The sequence below is a fragment of the Varanus komodoensis genome, unplaced genomic scaffold, assembly GCF_004798865.1.
Source record: "Varanus komodoensis strain SLA01 unplaced genomic scaffold, ASM479886v1 scaffold22, whole genome shotgun sequence".
NCBI lineage: Eukaryota > Metazoa > Chordata > Lepidosauria > Squamata > Varanidae > Varanus > Varanus komodoensis.
In genome coordinates, this window is record NW_025335606.1 from 14,390,744 (window position 1) to 14,408,142 (window position 17,399).

The window sequence follows — 17,399 nt, forward strand, 5'->3', positions numbered from 1 at the left end:
GTTCCCAGCATTAGGCTCTTCTCCAATGGGCCCTTCCTTCTCATTGGATGGCCAAAGTATTTTAGTTTCATCTTCAGTATCTGGTCTTCTAAAGAGCAGTCAGGGTTGATCTCCTCTAGGATTGACTGGTTTGATCGCCTTGCAGTCCAAGGGACTTGCAGGAGTCTTCTCCAGCACCACAATTCAAAGGCCTCAATTCTTTGGCACTCACTCAGCCTTCATTGTGGTCCAACTTTCACAGCCATACATTGCAACTGGGAAAACCATAGCCTTGACTATACATACTTTTGTTGGCAGGGTGATGTCTCTGCTTTTTAGTATTTGTCATAGCTTTCCTCCCGAGGAGCAAGCGTCTTTTAATTTCTTGGCTGCAGTCCCCATCTGCGGTGATCTTGGAGCCCAGGAAAATAAAATCTGTCACTACCTCCATGTCTTCCCCATCTATTTGCCAGGAAGTGATAGGACCGGATGCCATGATCTTAGTTTTCTTAATGTTGAGTTTCAAGCCAACTTTTGCGCTCTCCTCCTTCACCCGCATCAAGAGGCTCTTTAGTTCCTCTTCACTTTCTGTCATTAGAGTGGTATCTGAGGTTGTTGATATTTCTCAATTCCAGCTTGTGATTCATCTAGCCTCGCCTTCCTCATGATGTACTCTGCATATAAGTTAAATAGGCAGGGCGACAGTATACAGCCTAGCCGAACTCCTTTCTCAGTTTTGAACCAATCAGTGGTTCTGTGTCCAGTTTTCACTGTTGTTTCTTGACCCACATAAAATTTCTCAAGAGACAAATACGATGGTCTGGTACTCCCATCTCTGTAAGAACTTGCCACAATTTGTTGTGATCCACACAATCAAAGGCTTTAGCATAGTCAATGAAGCAGAAGTAGATGTTTTTCTGGAACTCCCTAGCTTTCTTCATGATCCAGCATATGTTGGCAGAAACAGTAGTACTTCACAAAGAGATATATTTATTTTTTCTTTCATTTCTGTGCCTCCCAATATATGAAGTTCTCTGGGTGGTTTAAAACAGTTCATAAAAACAATACAATAAAATAATAATAAAGCCATGTGTGTAAAAAATAAAAACAAGGAAATTAAGAACAGCTAAACCTGAAGTGCCTGATCCTGCTTAATTTTGGAACCTAAGCAGAGTTGGGCCTGGTTGAAAACTGGATGGGTGACCCAATGTTGTAAACCACCCAGAGGGTTTTGGCTATGGGCAGTATAGAAATGTAATAAATCATCAACATCACCAGTGAAGATTAGCCATGTAAAAAACACCTGGGATCCGTTGTTTAGTACGAATAGCAAATATTTTACCTATCTAGCCTCCTCCCAACATGTACCTGTTTAAGGCACAGGAGCCCTTCCAGAGAAAACCCAACACTTATATTTAGAGCAGCTCTGAGGGGAAAATTCAGACCGACACAACTCTGATCACCAAGCGTGGTCATAGCAAAATGAAATGATCCTTCTATACATCTCATGCAGACTGATCCTACAGATGTTTGCACACTGATTCCAGAGACATGTGGGCCATAAAATTCACTGTTATACAGTATTTATTTCAAATATTTATAGGCTGCATTTTCTGCCAAAGAGGCACTCAAAGCAGAACATAAGCATAATGAAAACAGCTATTAACAATAAGGATTCAAACAGAGACCTAGAGAAACCTCAAAAACCATGAAATCTTATAATGTACTGTTAAATACAAATCACCTCTCATAAGCCATGCTTTCAAAAACAAAGGTTTCACCTTCCATTCAAACGCCAATAAAGAGCCACAGCAACAAGGCATGTCATGTTGGTTGTCCGCTTGAGGGCTCGCGATGTGCTCCGCATATAATCAGGCACATCATGGGTCCCAGAGGACTGTGCAGGCATGGAAGTTTTCCCTGTTGGGGCAGGGGAGGGAGGACCAGGCTCCGTTCCAGTTGGTTGCTAAGCCAGCCAGAGCAATGCCTATCCAGTGCGGCCACCTCCGCATAGCCTTTCAGCTTCACCGCAGCAGCAGGCGGTATAAACCAGGCAATGCATTTTGTTGGAAACTAATTGTTAGACAACTGCGTCCGTGGATGTTCTGAGTAAGAAAAGCCCATCAGAAGATTATCCTCTCCCAGTTAAGGAAGAGATGTAATCTAGGTCTCGGCATGAAACAAGATGACAGAATCTGTAGGTGCAGGCAGGAAATTAGATTGACTAGAGGGAAAAGATGGAGTGGCATGTGGAGTTCTGCAGATCTGCAACTATTATTTGATCCAGGAAGACTGCCTACAAGAACCTGGCCATTACTTTGCCTAAGTCGTAGAGCAAACTGAGGGCTTTCATAAGTGAGAAGCCCTTCCTGCTCCTCAGTCAGCTCCTAATCCAGATGTTGCATGAGCTTCCCTTCCTCCTGACTAGACGGATCAGAAGCTAGCAGGATGCTGTGCCAACAGCCCTGAGACTATTGCCTGTCACACTATGCTTTCTCTGCTCCTGTGGTCTCCCGGTGGTGATGGAAGTCCAAGAGCCAGTCAGAAACTCGTGTGAATCTGAACATATGAATCTGTGGCTGGTGCATTTGAGTATGAAGGCCCTTCTGACTCACTGGGGGTGCAGAAGTCTTCTTCAGAGTGTCTGCCTTGCTCTTCTGGCTCCTCCTCTGAGGAGACCTCACACTGCAGGTCTAGACAGGGCTAAACCCTGACACCCTGTCAGCTAACAGCATCAGGGTTCTCACCCCCCTAAGATCTAATATGGGGCAGTGAATTTGGCTTTCTGTTGGAGTGTTCAAGCTATGCCTTCCCCTCTGTATAACTTGCCTATTCATAAGTACATCCATATATTACATTATAGTATAACCATGTTAGCCTTCCGTTTACAAATTCAAAAGTTAAGTGCAGCACAAAAATAGACTGTTTTAGTTCTTCAGATAGTTTAATAAATTAGCATGAGCTTTTGTGGGTTACAGCTCACTTAATCAGTGCATCTGATTAAGTGAGTCACATTCCATGAAAACTCAGGCTGATTTATTAAACTATATGAACAACTGAAAGAGTCAAATTCTACAAAAACACCTAAGTAACATCTTTCTAAAGAAATCCACAACTGGGCGCCAATGTCTTGCTACTTGGAGAAGGTGAAAAGTCGGTAACAGTATGTGGGACATGACCATTCAGGAGTGACAAACATGCCTAGAAGCATATAGATACCTAACACAGAAGAGACATACTGCAGTGGTTGTCCCTGGTTTGCGAATTGGAGAGACCCTCCATCTTCTGCATACTTGCAAGTAAAATCTCATTTGTTTTGGTGATTCACATCCTACCCCTTTGTTCCACAAGAATGTGAGTAAGATTACAGACTTACTGTCTTATTCTGTGTATGTCTATTTCCAAGTAAGGCTCACTGAGTTAAAGGTGATTCATTGCCAGGCAAATTTAAATAAGATCACAGTCTTAAAAGGACAAGTCCATTCCTTGCAAAAGGTCAAGAAGGCATGGTGCTCAGAGAACACTGCAATTACAACTCAAAAGGACTATCATTTCAGTCACCTTCCTGGCACATGATTGTTTTCTGGATGTTTAGCATCCTAATCCTAAGTGAATTTCCTTAGAAATTTCCTTACTGATTTAGATGGGAATTATTACCAAGTTTCGGTCATGCCCAGCAATGCTAAACATGTTTACTAGGAAGTAAATAGCTCAGTTAAGTTCAATGAGGCTTGCTCCCACATAAGTTTGCATAGAATTATAGCCAGACTTTTATGCAGGTTTACTCAGAAGCAAGCACACTTACTTGGAAGCTCAGTGAAGTACAATGCGTAAGAATGCAACCATGCCCTCATGACTTCCTGCAGGTTTAATATTTATTTGCATTTACTGAAACCAGTCTCAATAAGAAGACATAACTCTGAAGTAAGTTATTATTATATTACATTTTTCTTCCACCCATAGCTGAAGCTCTCCAGGGAGTTCACAGCATTTAAGTCACCCATCCAGATTTTCAGCCAGGCCTGACCCTGCTTAGTTTCCAAGAGTAAGCAGGATCAGGCACTTCAGGCTACAGGGAAGCGAAATATTTTAAAATAAACTCACAAAACCACTTCTGTCTGGTAAACTGGCTCTGAGTTCACCAAAGGTGAAATTTGCTGGTAGTGGTGCCATTAGGACAGGACTTGACATCAGGAGTGCAGGGCTCCAGTCAGCAGAATGGGCAGGTGGGACTCCAGCCACAGCAGGACAGGGTGGACCTTAGATTAGGGAGGACTAGGAGAATTGCCCCCCTAAATTTTCTCTGCCTCTATTTTTTAACAAGTAATTTCAAAAGTTTACAGACATGTTTTTAAAGGTCTGGAAACCAGATGGACTGCCCTCCTACTTTGTTGACACCCTCTATCCCGCTGACTCGCTCTGTTTCTATATTTCTATGAACCTTTAGGTCGGCTGTGGACCTGGGCTTGGATTACCACGGTCTTGAGCAAAATAGTGAAATTATACACGTTAACCATCCACAGTGAGAGGGGGAGCAGTTTAAAGAATCTATTTCAGAATCTAAGTTACCAGGCAAGGCAGTCTTTCCTTCCTTCTGATAGGTTGAGCTACAGTTGGCTAAGAGATGTTGGGAATTGTAGTCCAATGTACAGGATAGCATCAGATTCGTTGGCCTGTCTACTCAAAAGCCCGTCCCACTTAAGCTCAGGGAAATTAAGAGCACAATCCTATACATGGTCAGCCAGAAGAAAAGTACTACAGCTCCCAGCATCCCCCCTCCAGCCTGGCTGGAGAATGCTGGGAGCTGAAAGGCTTTTGCTGGGGAATTTTTTCGGCCTAAGAATGCTTTAGATTGCAGCCGTAGGGACTTTCCTTGCGGGATCACAGTCCCGAACTTTCGCTCGTGTTCCCGCCTAGAGGGCTTTTCGCAACGTCGAGCCGCCGCCGCAAGGGGCGCTACAGAGCAACCACGAGAAACGCGCCGCAGAGAAGCGAGACCGCACGCGGCGATTGGATCGGGGAGCGCCACCACGTGACCGACCCCCGGATCGTTGGGTTTTAGCCCCAGCAGACCCGGCGCCGAGCCGTCCCTCTCGAGGCGGGGCAGCGGCGCCTCTCTCCGCGCTCACGTGGGCTCGTGATGATGTCATTCCCCCTCCCTTTTCTCCTCCCTCTCCGCCGAGCCGGAGCGTTCAGGAGCCTGAGCGGCTGCTCCGGCTGTGGCGCGTGAATGGGCGCGCGGGGCTCGCGCTGAACCGGCGGCGAGGAGGTCGCAGGCAACTTTTGCCCGCGGCAGTTCCGCTCCGCCGCGCGCTGTGCGAGAGGAGTTGCTTTTGCCGCGTCCCAGCGCGAGCATCCCCAGCCGCAGGGGCGCGAAGGAACCTCTATGGGGTGAGTGGGACCTGCTGGAACTTCTCCCGTTTGCCTTGGAAATGCCTTCGGGCGTGCGTGTGTCTGGTTCTCCCCTGGCTTTCTCTGCCCTCTCTCTCTTTTTCCTTGTAAGCCTTTCTTTACCCCCTCCTTTGTTGCGTGGGGCCGGTTCGTGGTAACCCGTGGGGGGTTGTGGGGGCCGGAGCCTTGCCTGCCTGCGAAGGAAAGAAGGAGGCGGGAGAGAGAGGGGCAGACGATGAATGGGAGCTTTGTCTTGGCTAGCTTCGGGAAAGATTTGGGGTGGTGGGTGAAACGGAAGGCAGGCGGCGGGGCATGTGTTCCATCTGCCTGCTGTAAGGGGAATAGGAGAGCTGGGTGTTTATTTTACTACACTTACACCCCACCTTGTTCCTGTAAGGACCCCAAGGCTTACATAAACCACCTCCGCTACTTTCCATTTACCCTTACGACAACCCTGTGAGGTAGGAGAGGCTAGAATCGGTTGCTGGTTAAGAGTTAGGCTTATGTCCGATAGGGGCTAGAACTACTGGGCCATGAAGCTGCTTGGATGACACTTTTGGGCCAGTCATTGACTCTCAGGTTAACCTGCCTCAGGTAGCCCTCTCTAATCTGGCAGCTAATAAATGCCAGACTACCACCAACCCCCATCATGCCCAGACACAGGATGGCATCCAGGACATCTGGAAGAACCCTGGTTGGGGAAGGCGGGTGTGCAGGGGGAGGGCTTGGAAGGAGGATTGATGTTGATGGAGGATCACAAGGGAAAAGATTTTCTCTTCTCTGCTTTCTCCTTTTCTTGCCCATTTGGATCCATGAAGTTTAGATGGATTGGAAGCAGCAGATAAATGCATGCAAACACATATGCGCGCACCCAGAGCTGGAAGAGGTTTTAGAGCTCCTGTCGCCCTATTGTTCTTCCTTATGGTTCAGTTCAGCTTTTAAATCGTGTTGAACCTGCAAGTTGCAAAGTTCCTCTAGGAAAGAAAGAAGAGAGGCTGAAAGTTCTGACCCAAGGAAGGAAGAATGCCTTTTTTTGCTTTTAGCACTGAACCCCACCAATTGACTCTGAACCTTCCCTGCTGATGCATTACTCTTTGAGATCCCCCCTCCAAGTGAGTCCATGCAACCACTAGGGGAGATATCCCCAATTCTCTACCTTTTGCTGTGGTCCAGACCCCCCAGGGCTTTGGAAAGTTGACAGCTCTGCAGCTTATGTGTGAGTCATAATACTGAGCAAGCTTTAAGGGCTAAAGAAATCAAAATCTTTGGGTTTATCTCTTCTGCCAAGGTAGCCCCAAAGCAGGATTTGTTTTTTTTTAATGAAATGAGAGCTCCGGTTGTAGGGATCTTTTCAGTGTAAGCTGCTGTATTTTTCACACCTCCTGAGGTGGCTTACCTTTCCAAGGTGCTTATATCTAATTTTCTTAATGTGGGTGAACATGTTTAAACCTTTCTATGGGAATTTTACCCATGTGTAGTATTTCCACACTGATGAATGGGGAACTTACTAGAAGGACTCTAACTGAAACTAAGGAAATGACTGTTATTATTGAAGACCTATTATATTTGTATAATTCACAGATTACTATACTTTGGACTTGTAGCAGGGATTTACATCTTCTCTTACACCATTTACTCAGTGAGAAACAGAAAAAAATTGGGAAATGTGCAAAGCAGATAGTATTGGCACTTTTCTCAATTTCTGATGTATATTTATAGCAGCTGCATTTTCTGATTGCACGGTTACTTTCACTAGGCTCTGCATTGGACTGCTCTGATTTGAAGAGTGTTATCACTTGAGTAAGATTAGTACAGCCAATGGGGCAGGGTTGATACAGTTTTTCACTCAAACTTATTACACTGCAGATCAGTGATTCCCAAAGGAAGCAATATCACCCTCCTGGGTAAGATCTGGGGGGGAAGGTAGTGAGGAAAAAGGGTGCCGCAGGAGAGCATTAGGTGATTACAGAAGTGGGGCTGTCCACCACACTACGCTGCCTGTTGGCCCAACCCGGTGCACCACCTCCTGCTTGCCCACCTGCTGCCCCCCTACCCTTGTTGCTGCAGATTCATCACTGGATTCGCCGCTAGCCCCCCAGCAGGTGAGAGCAAGTGAGTCATCATTCACCTTCTGTCGAACACGCAGTATGTTTTAATAAGCGTGCACAAAAGTATATATTAGGCTTAATAACCAAAAAGAAAATTCCAATAGTAGTTCTTATGAAAGAGATGTTTTAGTTTCACATTTGTACTTGTATTATCTCACGTACTTTTCCTAGCACTTGCATTGCTATAATGTTTGTTACGTTTTCTAGCTGCATTTTGTTGTAATTGGCACGATTTCTTTACATTTGCAGTAGAGCAATAGGCCTAATACAAAGAAAGAGGTGTGAGGGTACTAGGGTTGTTGTCCAAGAGGAAAGGGGTCAGTAGCTTGAAAAGTTTTGGTACCACTCCTGCAGATGATTGTTCTCGGAGCTCAGCAGGCTCTCCTTTCACAAATCATGCAGCAACAAGTCTGAGTTTGCTGCAGGGGCACCAGAGGAAATCTCCCTTTAGCTGGTATGATGCACATCTTGGCCACTATTGTCACATTCATCTACTCAAGTAGACATCTGGACATGAGATGAGAAAAGAAGCCCATGAAATAGTTTATTTTTTTACATTTATGTCCTGACTTTTTTCCTCTTGCAAGGAATCCAAGATGGCTTATATTATCCCAATTTCCATTTTTTTTGTCACAGCAACCCTGTGTTAGGTGGAGAGTAAGCCCTAGCTCAAAGTCACCCGGTTAGCTTTGTGGCTGAACGGAGGCTAGAACCTGGACCTCCCAGCTTCCAATCCAGCACTCTAATAGTCACATCACAGCAGCTCTGTGTAGAAACACTGTTTGTAAGTTTAATCCAACTATTACTGGGGTGAGAAAGAACACTTCCCAGCACCTAGCTTTTTCGTAAGTATTGGTGGAAGTGCAGAGAAGTTTCTGCAAAGACAGCCAGATTCTGGATTGCTCAATACAAAGATGCTTGATTTAGTGGTCTCAGCCTTCCTTTCACCTTTGATTTTGGTGCAGATCCAAAAGGTGCATTTCATGGTTGGCAAATGTAGCAGTGCTGCTAAATGGGAATATTCTTGGAAGACTATTGTTAGCGGTATTGAAGCTTTTTGTGGTAACTATTGAAAGATGCTTACACATGGCCCAATGACAAGAGGTGTCCATCATCCCAATAAATAAAGAAGATTGTTTTATTGGAGTGGGGGGAGCAAACATTCTTTCTCTCTATTTCCTTTCCAGCTGCCATGGATTGCTTCTTAAGTCACTGAATGTGAAAACACTTTTATAGATGAAGATACATACAAACCATGCAATGTAAGATAAAGATAAATGTTTGCTAATTGATCCCTTCTGAATTATGCATACAATTAAAACATGCATATGATCACTTTAGAATGGCCCAGCCTGGTTCCCTCCAGATGGATAGGTTACAACTCACATTGAATCAGTATCCCTGAAAAGGCCAGGAAAAAAAATCACTGGTTCTTGCCAGAATTTGGCAGCAAACTGCTCAGGTGATCGACCAAGGACATGTGAGTAAAGTTGCAGTTAAACCACCTGTTTCATTTATTTGGGGTACAATCTGATGGGTTGTAGTCTCAGTGTTCGTAGGCCCCATAAATGCAGAGGTGTATGAGCATCCTGCAACAACAGAAGGAAAGGCAGAAACTACCTCCACCTTCCCTCCATTGCCAGCCTGCTGATTTTGGCTGCCTTGCTGGGGAAGGAAAGACTGCAGAATAGTCTGTATCCCTGGTTCTGAAGTCTTCTCCCCCTCCTACGGCTTCTCCCTCCTCTTGGAGGGCACGTTCCTGACCTCAAGGAGGAACATAGTGCATAGTGCTTTCTGTGCTGGCTGTGAGGGTTGAGAAAAGGGATCAGGGCATAGACCAGCCCTCAGACTGAAACGCTGTCTCTGACCTCAGACCTGGGATTCTGAAGCATCTTGTGCCTCCCCACCCCCAGTGGTGTCGGGAGCTATGGGGTTATTTGTTTTGCTGCTCCAGGGGGTGGGAATTGTCACCCCCACCTGAAGTAGCCCACCCATGATATAAACTAAGAGGGTAGTCCCCCCCCCCTTTGAAATTCTTTGAAAACTTCTATTTAGCCTTTGCAAATGGATGTAGAACTGAGGGATGCAGACCTTAAAATTGAGCTAAATTTTGTGGTTGTCACTGCCTCGGTGCTCTCATGGAGGATATTCCCAGCCCGGTTAAACCATAGCCCTACTCAGGGGTTCATTACTCGTGATTCTAATTCTGTCAGGAAGAGAGGACAGCACACATCCCCCCCCCCCCCCCCCCCGCCGCCCAAGAATCTCATAGCAATTTCCAACTGCCTGGGATGCTTGAACTCGGAAGAATTTCTCTCTGGCAACTATCTACTGTACCCTTCCCCAAGCTGTCGCCCTCCAGATGTGTTTGACTGCAGCTAATGGCCTTGCTGCCTGGGAGTTGCAGTGCAGCACATCTGGGGGGCACCCACATGGGGAAGTTGGGCTTTCAGCATAGTGCAGGGAAGGAAAGTGGATCTTTTTGTCCTTAGAAGCTGATCTTGAAGGAAGAAAAAAAAACTGAAGACAGCAGAAATATTTGATATGTTATAGGATTCTTGATAATCACTTTTGGGGTACAGTTGCTTAGCTTTCTTTCCCACTTTTTGTGCTACTTCTACACAGTAGAAGGGCTCAGAAAATATTTAGTATTTACTAAAATTGCTCCTAAGATGAGGTAAATCAGAATATTCTGAAATGATGCATGGCTAGGATGAGGTGAAATAGTAGAAACTCAAATAATATAGTAAGTGGTGATCTTATGCAGGTAAAGGGGAAATGGCTTAAGGGTTCCACCTTTCCCAGTATGGTACAATCTTACATGTAAGAGAAAATGAGCAATGGCTGGCCCATCATGCGCGAGCTTCAAGAATTTCAGCTGAGCAGTAGACTTGGTGAAAGATGTGGCTTTTTTGTTGGACTGGAGGGGTGCTTACATGATGAATTTGACAAGGCTGGATATTTAGGCTGGCAGTAAAGCAGCGCAAAGAGTTGAGCCTGTGGCAAATTGATGGAGCAACCCAGACTGTCAGCTGAATTTATATTTGCTGGGTTAGCCACTCAGAAGGAATAGTGTCACTTGATGAACTGAAAGGGGAAGCCATGTTGGAGGGACAGGCAAGCCTTTTGAAGAAATCTTATGCTGACCTTTACAAGAGGGGATTGTTGGCTTTTGTTTGCACAAGTGGAGTTAAATCACTCTCTTTGAAAAGTTTCTTTATCAGTGGTACATAGAAGAGGTGTGGGGAGTGTGTTCCTAGTTTTATAACAGCTGAAGCAAATATGTTCATGGTACTGTATTATATCAGCTATAATGGGGATAACTAATATTTTCCAAAAAGTATGTCTTGGTGGATTTACAGTATATCACAGATGTGAGTACACCCCTCACATTTTGTAAATATTTTATTATATCTTTTCATGTGACAACCCTGAAGAAATGACACTTTGCTACAATGTAAAGTAGTGAGTATACAGCTTGTATAACAGTGTAAATTTGCTGTCCCCTCAAAATAACTCAACACACAGCCATTAATGTCTAAATTGCTGGCAACAAAAGTGAGTACACCCCTAAGTGAAACTGTCCAAATTGGGCATTATTAGCCATTTTCCCTCCCTGGTGTCATGTGACTCGTTAGTGTTACAAGGTCTCAGGTGTGAATGGAGAGCAGGTGTGTTAAATTTGGTGTTACTGCTCTCACTCTCTCCTACTGGTCACTGGAAGTTCAACATGGCACCTCATGGCAAAGAACTCTCTGAGGATCTGAAAAGAAGAATTGTTGCTCTACATAAAGATGGCCCAGGCTATAAGAAGATTGCCAAGACCCTGAAACTGAGCTGCAGCACGGTGGCCAAGACCATACAGCGGTTTAACAGGACAGGTTCCACTTAGAACAGGACTCGCCATGCTCGACCAAAGAAGTTGAGTGCACGTGCTCAGCGTCATATCCAGAGGTTGGCTTTGGGAAATAGACGTATGAGTGCTGCCAGCATTGCTGCAGAGGTTGAAGGGGTGGTGGGTCAGCCTGTCAGTGCTCAGACCATACGCCACACACTGCATCAAATTGGTCTGCAGGGCTGTCATCCCAGACGGAAGCCTCTTTTAAAGATGATGCACAAGGAAGCCCGCAAACAGTTTGCTGAAGACAAGCAGACTAAGGACATGGATTACTGGAACCATGTCCTGTGGTCTGATGAGACCAAGATAAACTTATTTGGTTCAGATGGTGTCAAGCGTGTTTGGCGACAACCAGGTGAGGAGTACAAAGACAAGTGTGTCTTGCCTACAGTCAAGCATGGTGGTGGGAGTGTCATGGTCTGGGGCTGCATGAGTGCTGCTGGCACTGGGGAGCTACAGTTCATTGAGGGAACCTTGAATGCCAACATGTACTGTGACATACTGAAGCAAAGCATGAGCCCCTCCCTTCAGAGACTGGGCCGCAGGGCAGTATTCCAACATGATAACGACCCCAAACACACCTCCAAGACGACCACTGCCTTGCTAAAGAAGCTGAGGGTAAAGGTGATGGAGTGGCCAAGCAAGTCTCCAGACCTAAACCCTATCGAGCATCTGTGGGGCATCCTGAAATGGAAGGTGGAGGAGCGCAAGGTCTCTAACATCCACCAGCTCCGTGATGGCGTCATGGAGGAGTGGAAGAGGACTCCAGTGGCAACCTGTGAAGCTCTGGTGAACTCCATGCCCAAGAGGAGGGTTAAGGCAGTGCTGGAAAATAATGGTGGCCACACAAAATATTGACACGTTGGGTCCAATTTGGACAGTTTTACTTAGAGGTGTACTCACTTTTGTTGCCAGCGGTTTAGATATTAATGGCTGTGTGTTGAGTTATTTTGAGGGGACAGCAAATTTACACTGTTATACAAGCTGAATACTCACTACTTTACATTGTAGCAAAGTGTCATTTCTTCAGGGTTGTCACATGAAAAGATATAATAAAATATTTACAAAATGTGAGGGGTGTACTCACTTCTGTGATCTACTGTACCTAATTTAGATCCTCCCAGGAAAGCACGGCCTGTTGTAAGGGAAGTGTTAGAGAAAAAAGATACCTTTCTCTACTCTGGACAAGGAATCCTGTTCTTATCTGCAGTTCATGTCTTTGGAAGCAGGGCTTTGAGGGAAGGACTTCCCAGTGGGAAGAGCCCATGCAGTGGCATCGTTCAGTCCCTGGAAGTGTGCTAGTGCTAGCATAAAGTTGACTGCACATCCAACATGTTTGTGAAAGGATTGCTGGGGAACCCCTGCCCTATCAGCACATTTGAGGTGTGTGGGGCAGAAGTTGTAAAGAGCTTGCACTGGGCACCTGACCCACTTTCAGAACAGTTCTGATGGAACTAACAGTATCTGAAGGTCAGTTCACACAGCTGAGTGGCCTTGCCAGGATTCATCTGCTGGGAAGGAAATGTGCAGAAAGCCATTTGACAATTTCCCCCAAGCTGGCTGGGGGATGATGGGATCTATAGTTAATGCATCAAGTTAGCAGGGAGGCTGTCTCATGCAAACCAGTTGTGAAGACCTTCTCTTTTAGACTCCCTTAAATTAATGGAAAAAGTGATCCAAAGGTGTGTGTGAATATTTTTCTGCCTTACGCCATCCCATTGTTTGTGTCCGTGTGGCTCAATGAGTCTGTATTGGTTTCCAACTAGACTTCACATACCACCCTCACATAAGACTTGTTTGTTGACATTTTATTACAGCCCTTTCCCTACATCCCTCTGCTTCAAATCCTTCTACATCTCTTGCGTCTCCTGTGGGTCTTTGGAAAGGAAAGCATGTTCAAACCCATGTGTGACATGTCAGTTTTTTTCATTTGTTTTGTTACAGGTGATGTTTATGCTTTTTTCCTACGAGGAAGTATTTTTTAGACCAAACAAATTGTAATGTTTGGAATTTCCTTTCATAATCTGAGAGTTTAACCTTGTTAAGGGACATTGCTATGTTTTGTGTATTTTAAAGGGAACCCTTTCTCAATTTGATCAGTGGATTTCTGCACACATACTCTGTTTCCTTTTTTCTTTTATCTCTGAAGCTGGAAAATTGAATGTACTTTATTAAATCATCCAATGGCATAATTATATATGTATTGATTTTTTTAAGTATCTTAAGTCTACAGAAATACCTACTGATGAATTGGCCTGAATATTCCCATGTTTCACTGTTCTTCAAATTTTCAAGATTATTTCATTTTCTTTGGCAAATGTGCATTTGCCCTGGTTCAACACAGCTTAATACACTGATCTCTTCTCCATTAATACTGCCAGAAATGAATTCTTTAAGAATATAATTCCCTAATGCATACAGAGAGATCCACCCCTTTGTTTCCACATTTTCTACAGCTGGAGGATCACAGGACTTACAAGACACTAATTCTTGTCTTACGTTCTTGCTGTCTTTGCAGTGCAAAGATAACAGAAAATATGCAGGTTTTAATGTGCGTATGCATATGGGTATATAGCATGCACACACATTTATTCATCCATGTGCTTGGAAATCTGAAAAAATCTGCTGTTTTGACAAACAGGTTCCATGTGGAGAGGGGACTCAGTTTCCTTGTTGGTTTTGCCCACTTTGCAAATGTTGCTAAATATGTGGGTTTATTAGTTCCTTGTAGGGTTGAATGAAAAGCATTCAATTATATAGGAGAAAGGAATGGGACTCCATTGGGGTGCTCAATCTGTTACTGGTTTCTTTGGCCATTAAGCCAACCAGCTCAGGTCTGCATAGCACCAGCTTTGTTTCTCTTTTTTGATTATGCTAGAGTGTAGTGTACATGCATACATGCTGTCGGGTTTTCTGAAGAGTTCTCTGTATTTATTGAATATATGTAGAAGATAGTTGGGCCCTGCTCACTAATCTCAGCCTCAGTGTTAATGTGTCCACCAGCTCTGCCCTTTGATCCCTTCTCTGTTCGACAGAAAGTCTGAACAGGATCTTGTAGTTGTGCATGTGTAAGCACTTACATGTGGTTGGACATTTGATCATGAAAATATCTAGCAAAGCAGTTAGATCTCCTGTCTTGCTAGATTCTAAGATTTATGCATCATTGACATAGATAAGAGTAACACAACAGAAGCATTTTTTCATATTTAAGTATTTAACTTCTAGCAATGCCAGAAGAAGATGCTGCAAACAAAATTGAAATGTGGATAATTTTAGGAAATCCTACAAAGGTGGCAGAGGTTTCAGATATATGCTGCAAACCATCATAGATTGGCGTATTTTGCTGTCCTGATCCATAGTTCAGCATTATGTGAATAAATAGTAGTGAGTTTTGGGTTTGTTCATTAGGAGGAGTTTGCAAGTGTCTGCTTTCTGTTTTAAACCAAGCAGAATTTCTTTCTATTACCAAGCCAGAGAGCTGATTAATTTAAACATGTGTGGACAGCCTTTTTAAACCTGAGTGCTGAATTCATGTTCAGAGGAACTCTTGGGAGGCCATACCCCAATGGTGGGTAGAGCCAAAGGCAAAAGGGGTGACCACTCCCCAGTATCACCATATGTTAAATTTCTTATTGCCAGTAGGTAAGACTTAGGATTGGTATTTCAAGCTTTTAGAATGGGAGAGGAATGTGCAAATGTTGGAAAGCACCAGTGAACTGTAGTCAGGGACAAGGGACATGGCTGTCTTGGCCCATGGACCTGAGGTTCCCTACCTTTGTTTTAACCTGTGACTTGATAAAAATATGGTTGATGACCAAGCTTCTTCCAAACCATTGTTTAAACAAGGAGTAGGTGACTCAGTGCCTTCTAAGTCTTTTGATTACAAGACCACAAGGTTTCCTGCCTCTAGTTTCAACTACCTAGAGCATGGGTCCTCAAACTACAGCCCGCGGGCTGGATCTGGCCCGCCATGCCCATTCATCCGGCCCACCATAGCTCACCTCGGGCCAGCTTGCTCACAGGGAGATCATTTGGACTCGCTCAGTGAAAAGGCTCTCCTTGTGAGCAAGCCGGTGCCTTGCCGGGAGATTCTTTTCTCTGAGCAAGTCCAAAATGATCTCTTTGTGAGCAGGCTGGCCCCTGGTTCGCAGGGAGATAGTTTTGGACTTGTTGGGAGAAACCAATCTCTGCACATGCATGCCCCTGCCTTTCTGCATGTGCATGCACGCGTGCCCCAGCCCGTGCCCCCTGCCTTGGCAGCCTGTGCCCATCGCTGGCACCTTTTAACTGGCCCCCTATTCAGAAAGTTTGAGGACCCCTGACCTAGACTTTATCCTGTTCAGATGTAACCAGGAACTCTTCTAGTTTAAAACTAGAAGGACGTCCTTCTGATTTCATGCAGGCAGCTATGCCAGAGGATGGATGCATAGCATGTGAACCCAGAGCTGAGTTCTGCTTGAATGCCATGGTTTTTATGTTATGTCTGAAACAGGCCCTTGTGTTTGAACTTTGTTAAAACTTGGAACAACAAGACAGAGCCACAGATATTTCCTTAAAAATACAGAAATCCTCTGTTTCCATTATTTCTTGGCCAACGTACGAACACTAGCTTATGTTGTCTATCTCTAAGCACAGTGTTCCAGGGGGCGTCCAGATGGGAGGGGGTCTTTGCAGTAACAGCTACAAAGCATTGTGCAGCTATTCCTTATGTTCTTTCTTAATGGTTTTTCCATAATAAAAATGATGGAAGCAGTGGCAGGAGCACACAAGAGGGTATGCATGGAAAACGTCATTAGCTGAACCCAGTGTCAAATTCCATGAATAGGGCTAAGCAATAGTGTCTTAAAAGCCTGATCTGGAAGAAACCCACCCCCTTTACTGTAATACAGATTTGAGCTTCCCATTTCTCCAAGCCTTAAGAAGTGGTCTCACAAATGGCTGAGAGAGATTCACGTAGCCTGCATAGAGACTTGTGCATGATTGGTATGTATGTATGATCTGGTGTTTTAACTCTTTCATCAGAAGGGTGCTCTCCACCTGGTCTAGAAAGGGGTGCAATTGAATCCCCGATGGAGCTGGATACTACCTCTGTCTAATTTGCAGAAGTGGTCACAGTATTCTTTAGTCCCACAGTTGACTGAGCAAAGCTTTGCCCCACCCTGTTAGTCTGAGCTGTGGACACAGAGCATATGGGAAGATGCAGCTATAATTTTTATTTATTTATTGTGTTTAATTCATTTTTATACCACCCAATAGGTGAGGTTCTCTGGCTGGTTAACAAAAGTTACAATTAGGCAAAAGTCAAAGCACACACACACATTAATTTAAGTAAACCATAATAGCAATAGCTATTGTATTATTTGCTATTATTATTGCTATTAATAGCCATTGCTGTTATTCAGCACAGAAGCATAGCAGTGGTACTGAGTAAAATAGAATATATAAAAACAAAGTTAAAAACTTAGATTGTTAAAATGCCTGGAAAATAAAAAAAAAGGTCTTTATAAGTAGGCTCCAGGCACACCTCTTTGCGGTGTTCATTCCAAAAGTGGGTTACCACAACCAAAAACACCCTCCTCCTGGTAGCCATATGGGAGGAGGCGATCCTTCAACTACTTTCTGGGATACAAATATTTGGTAGCTGTCAAAATGCACTGCGGGGGTGTCACCGCTTCACTTTGCTGCGGTTTTGTAGAGCATTTCCCACTTTGCAGGTAGCTTGTGTGAGTCACTGTTAGTTCTGTTAGACTGTCAGTGTAGAATACAAGTTTCCCAACACATATGTCGTAGCAAAATTGAAACTCCACCAAAGGTGGAAAGATTCCCAGTCAGATTTGCTTTTTCTTCATTGGCCTATTCATACATCCAAAGATTTACTTATGTCAAGTGAGGGGTTATAACAGTATAAAGGGATTATAAAAGGGAAAATTGTTTAGATCGCAAATAAGCTCACAAAGGTAACTTTTTGAAAGCCGTAAGAGGTTATCGCAAAGAGGGATGGATAGAAAGCACCAGCCCCCCCC

The 17,399-nt window shown here is 44.4% G+C and overlaps 1 protein-coding gene across 4 annotated transcripts in view; it reads left to right on the plus strand.

The window, feature by feature from the left end:
• Positions 1 to 5,151: 5,151 nt before the first annotated feature.
• The window catches only part of RAI14 (retinoic acid induced 14), a 98,716-nt gene continuing 86,468 nt past the window's right edge, over positions 5,152 to 17,399 (plus strand). For 2 of the 4 annotated variants that reach the window (XM_044431558.1, XM_044431559.1), the window contains exon 1: positions 5,154 to 5,370. The gene's annotated coding sequence lies outside the window, so the exon portion shown is untranslated. Of the gene's footprint in view, positions 5,371 to 17,399 lie in introns of all 4 variants that reach the window. The other 2 variants (XM_044431557.1, XM_044431556.1) reach the window with 2 other exon arrangements.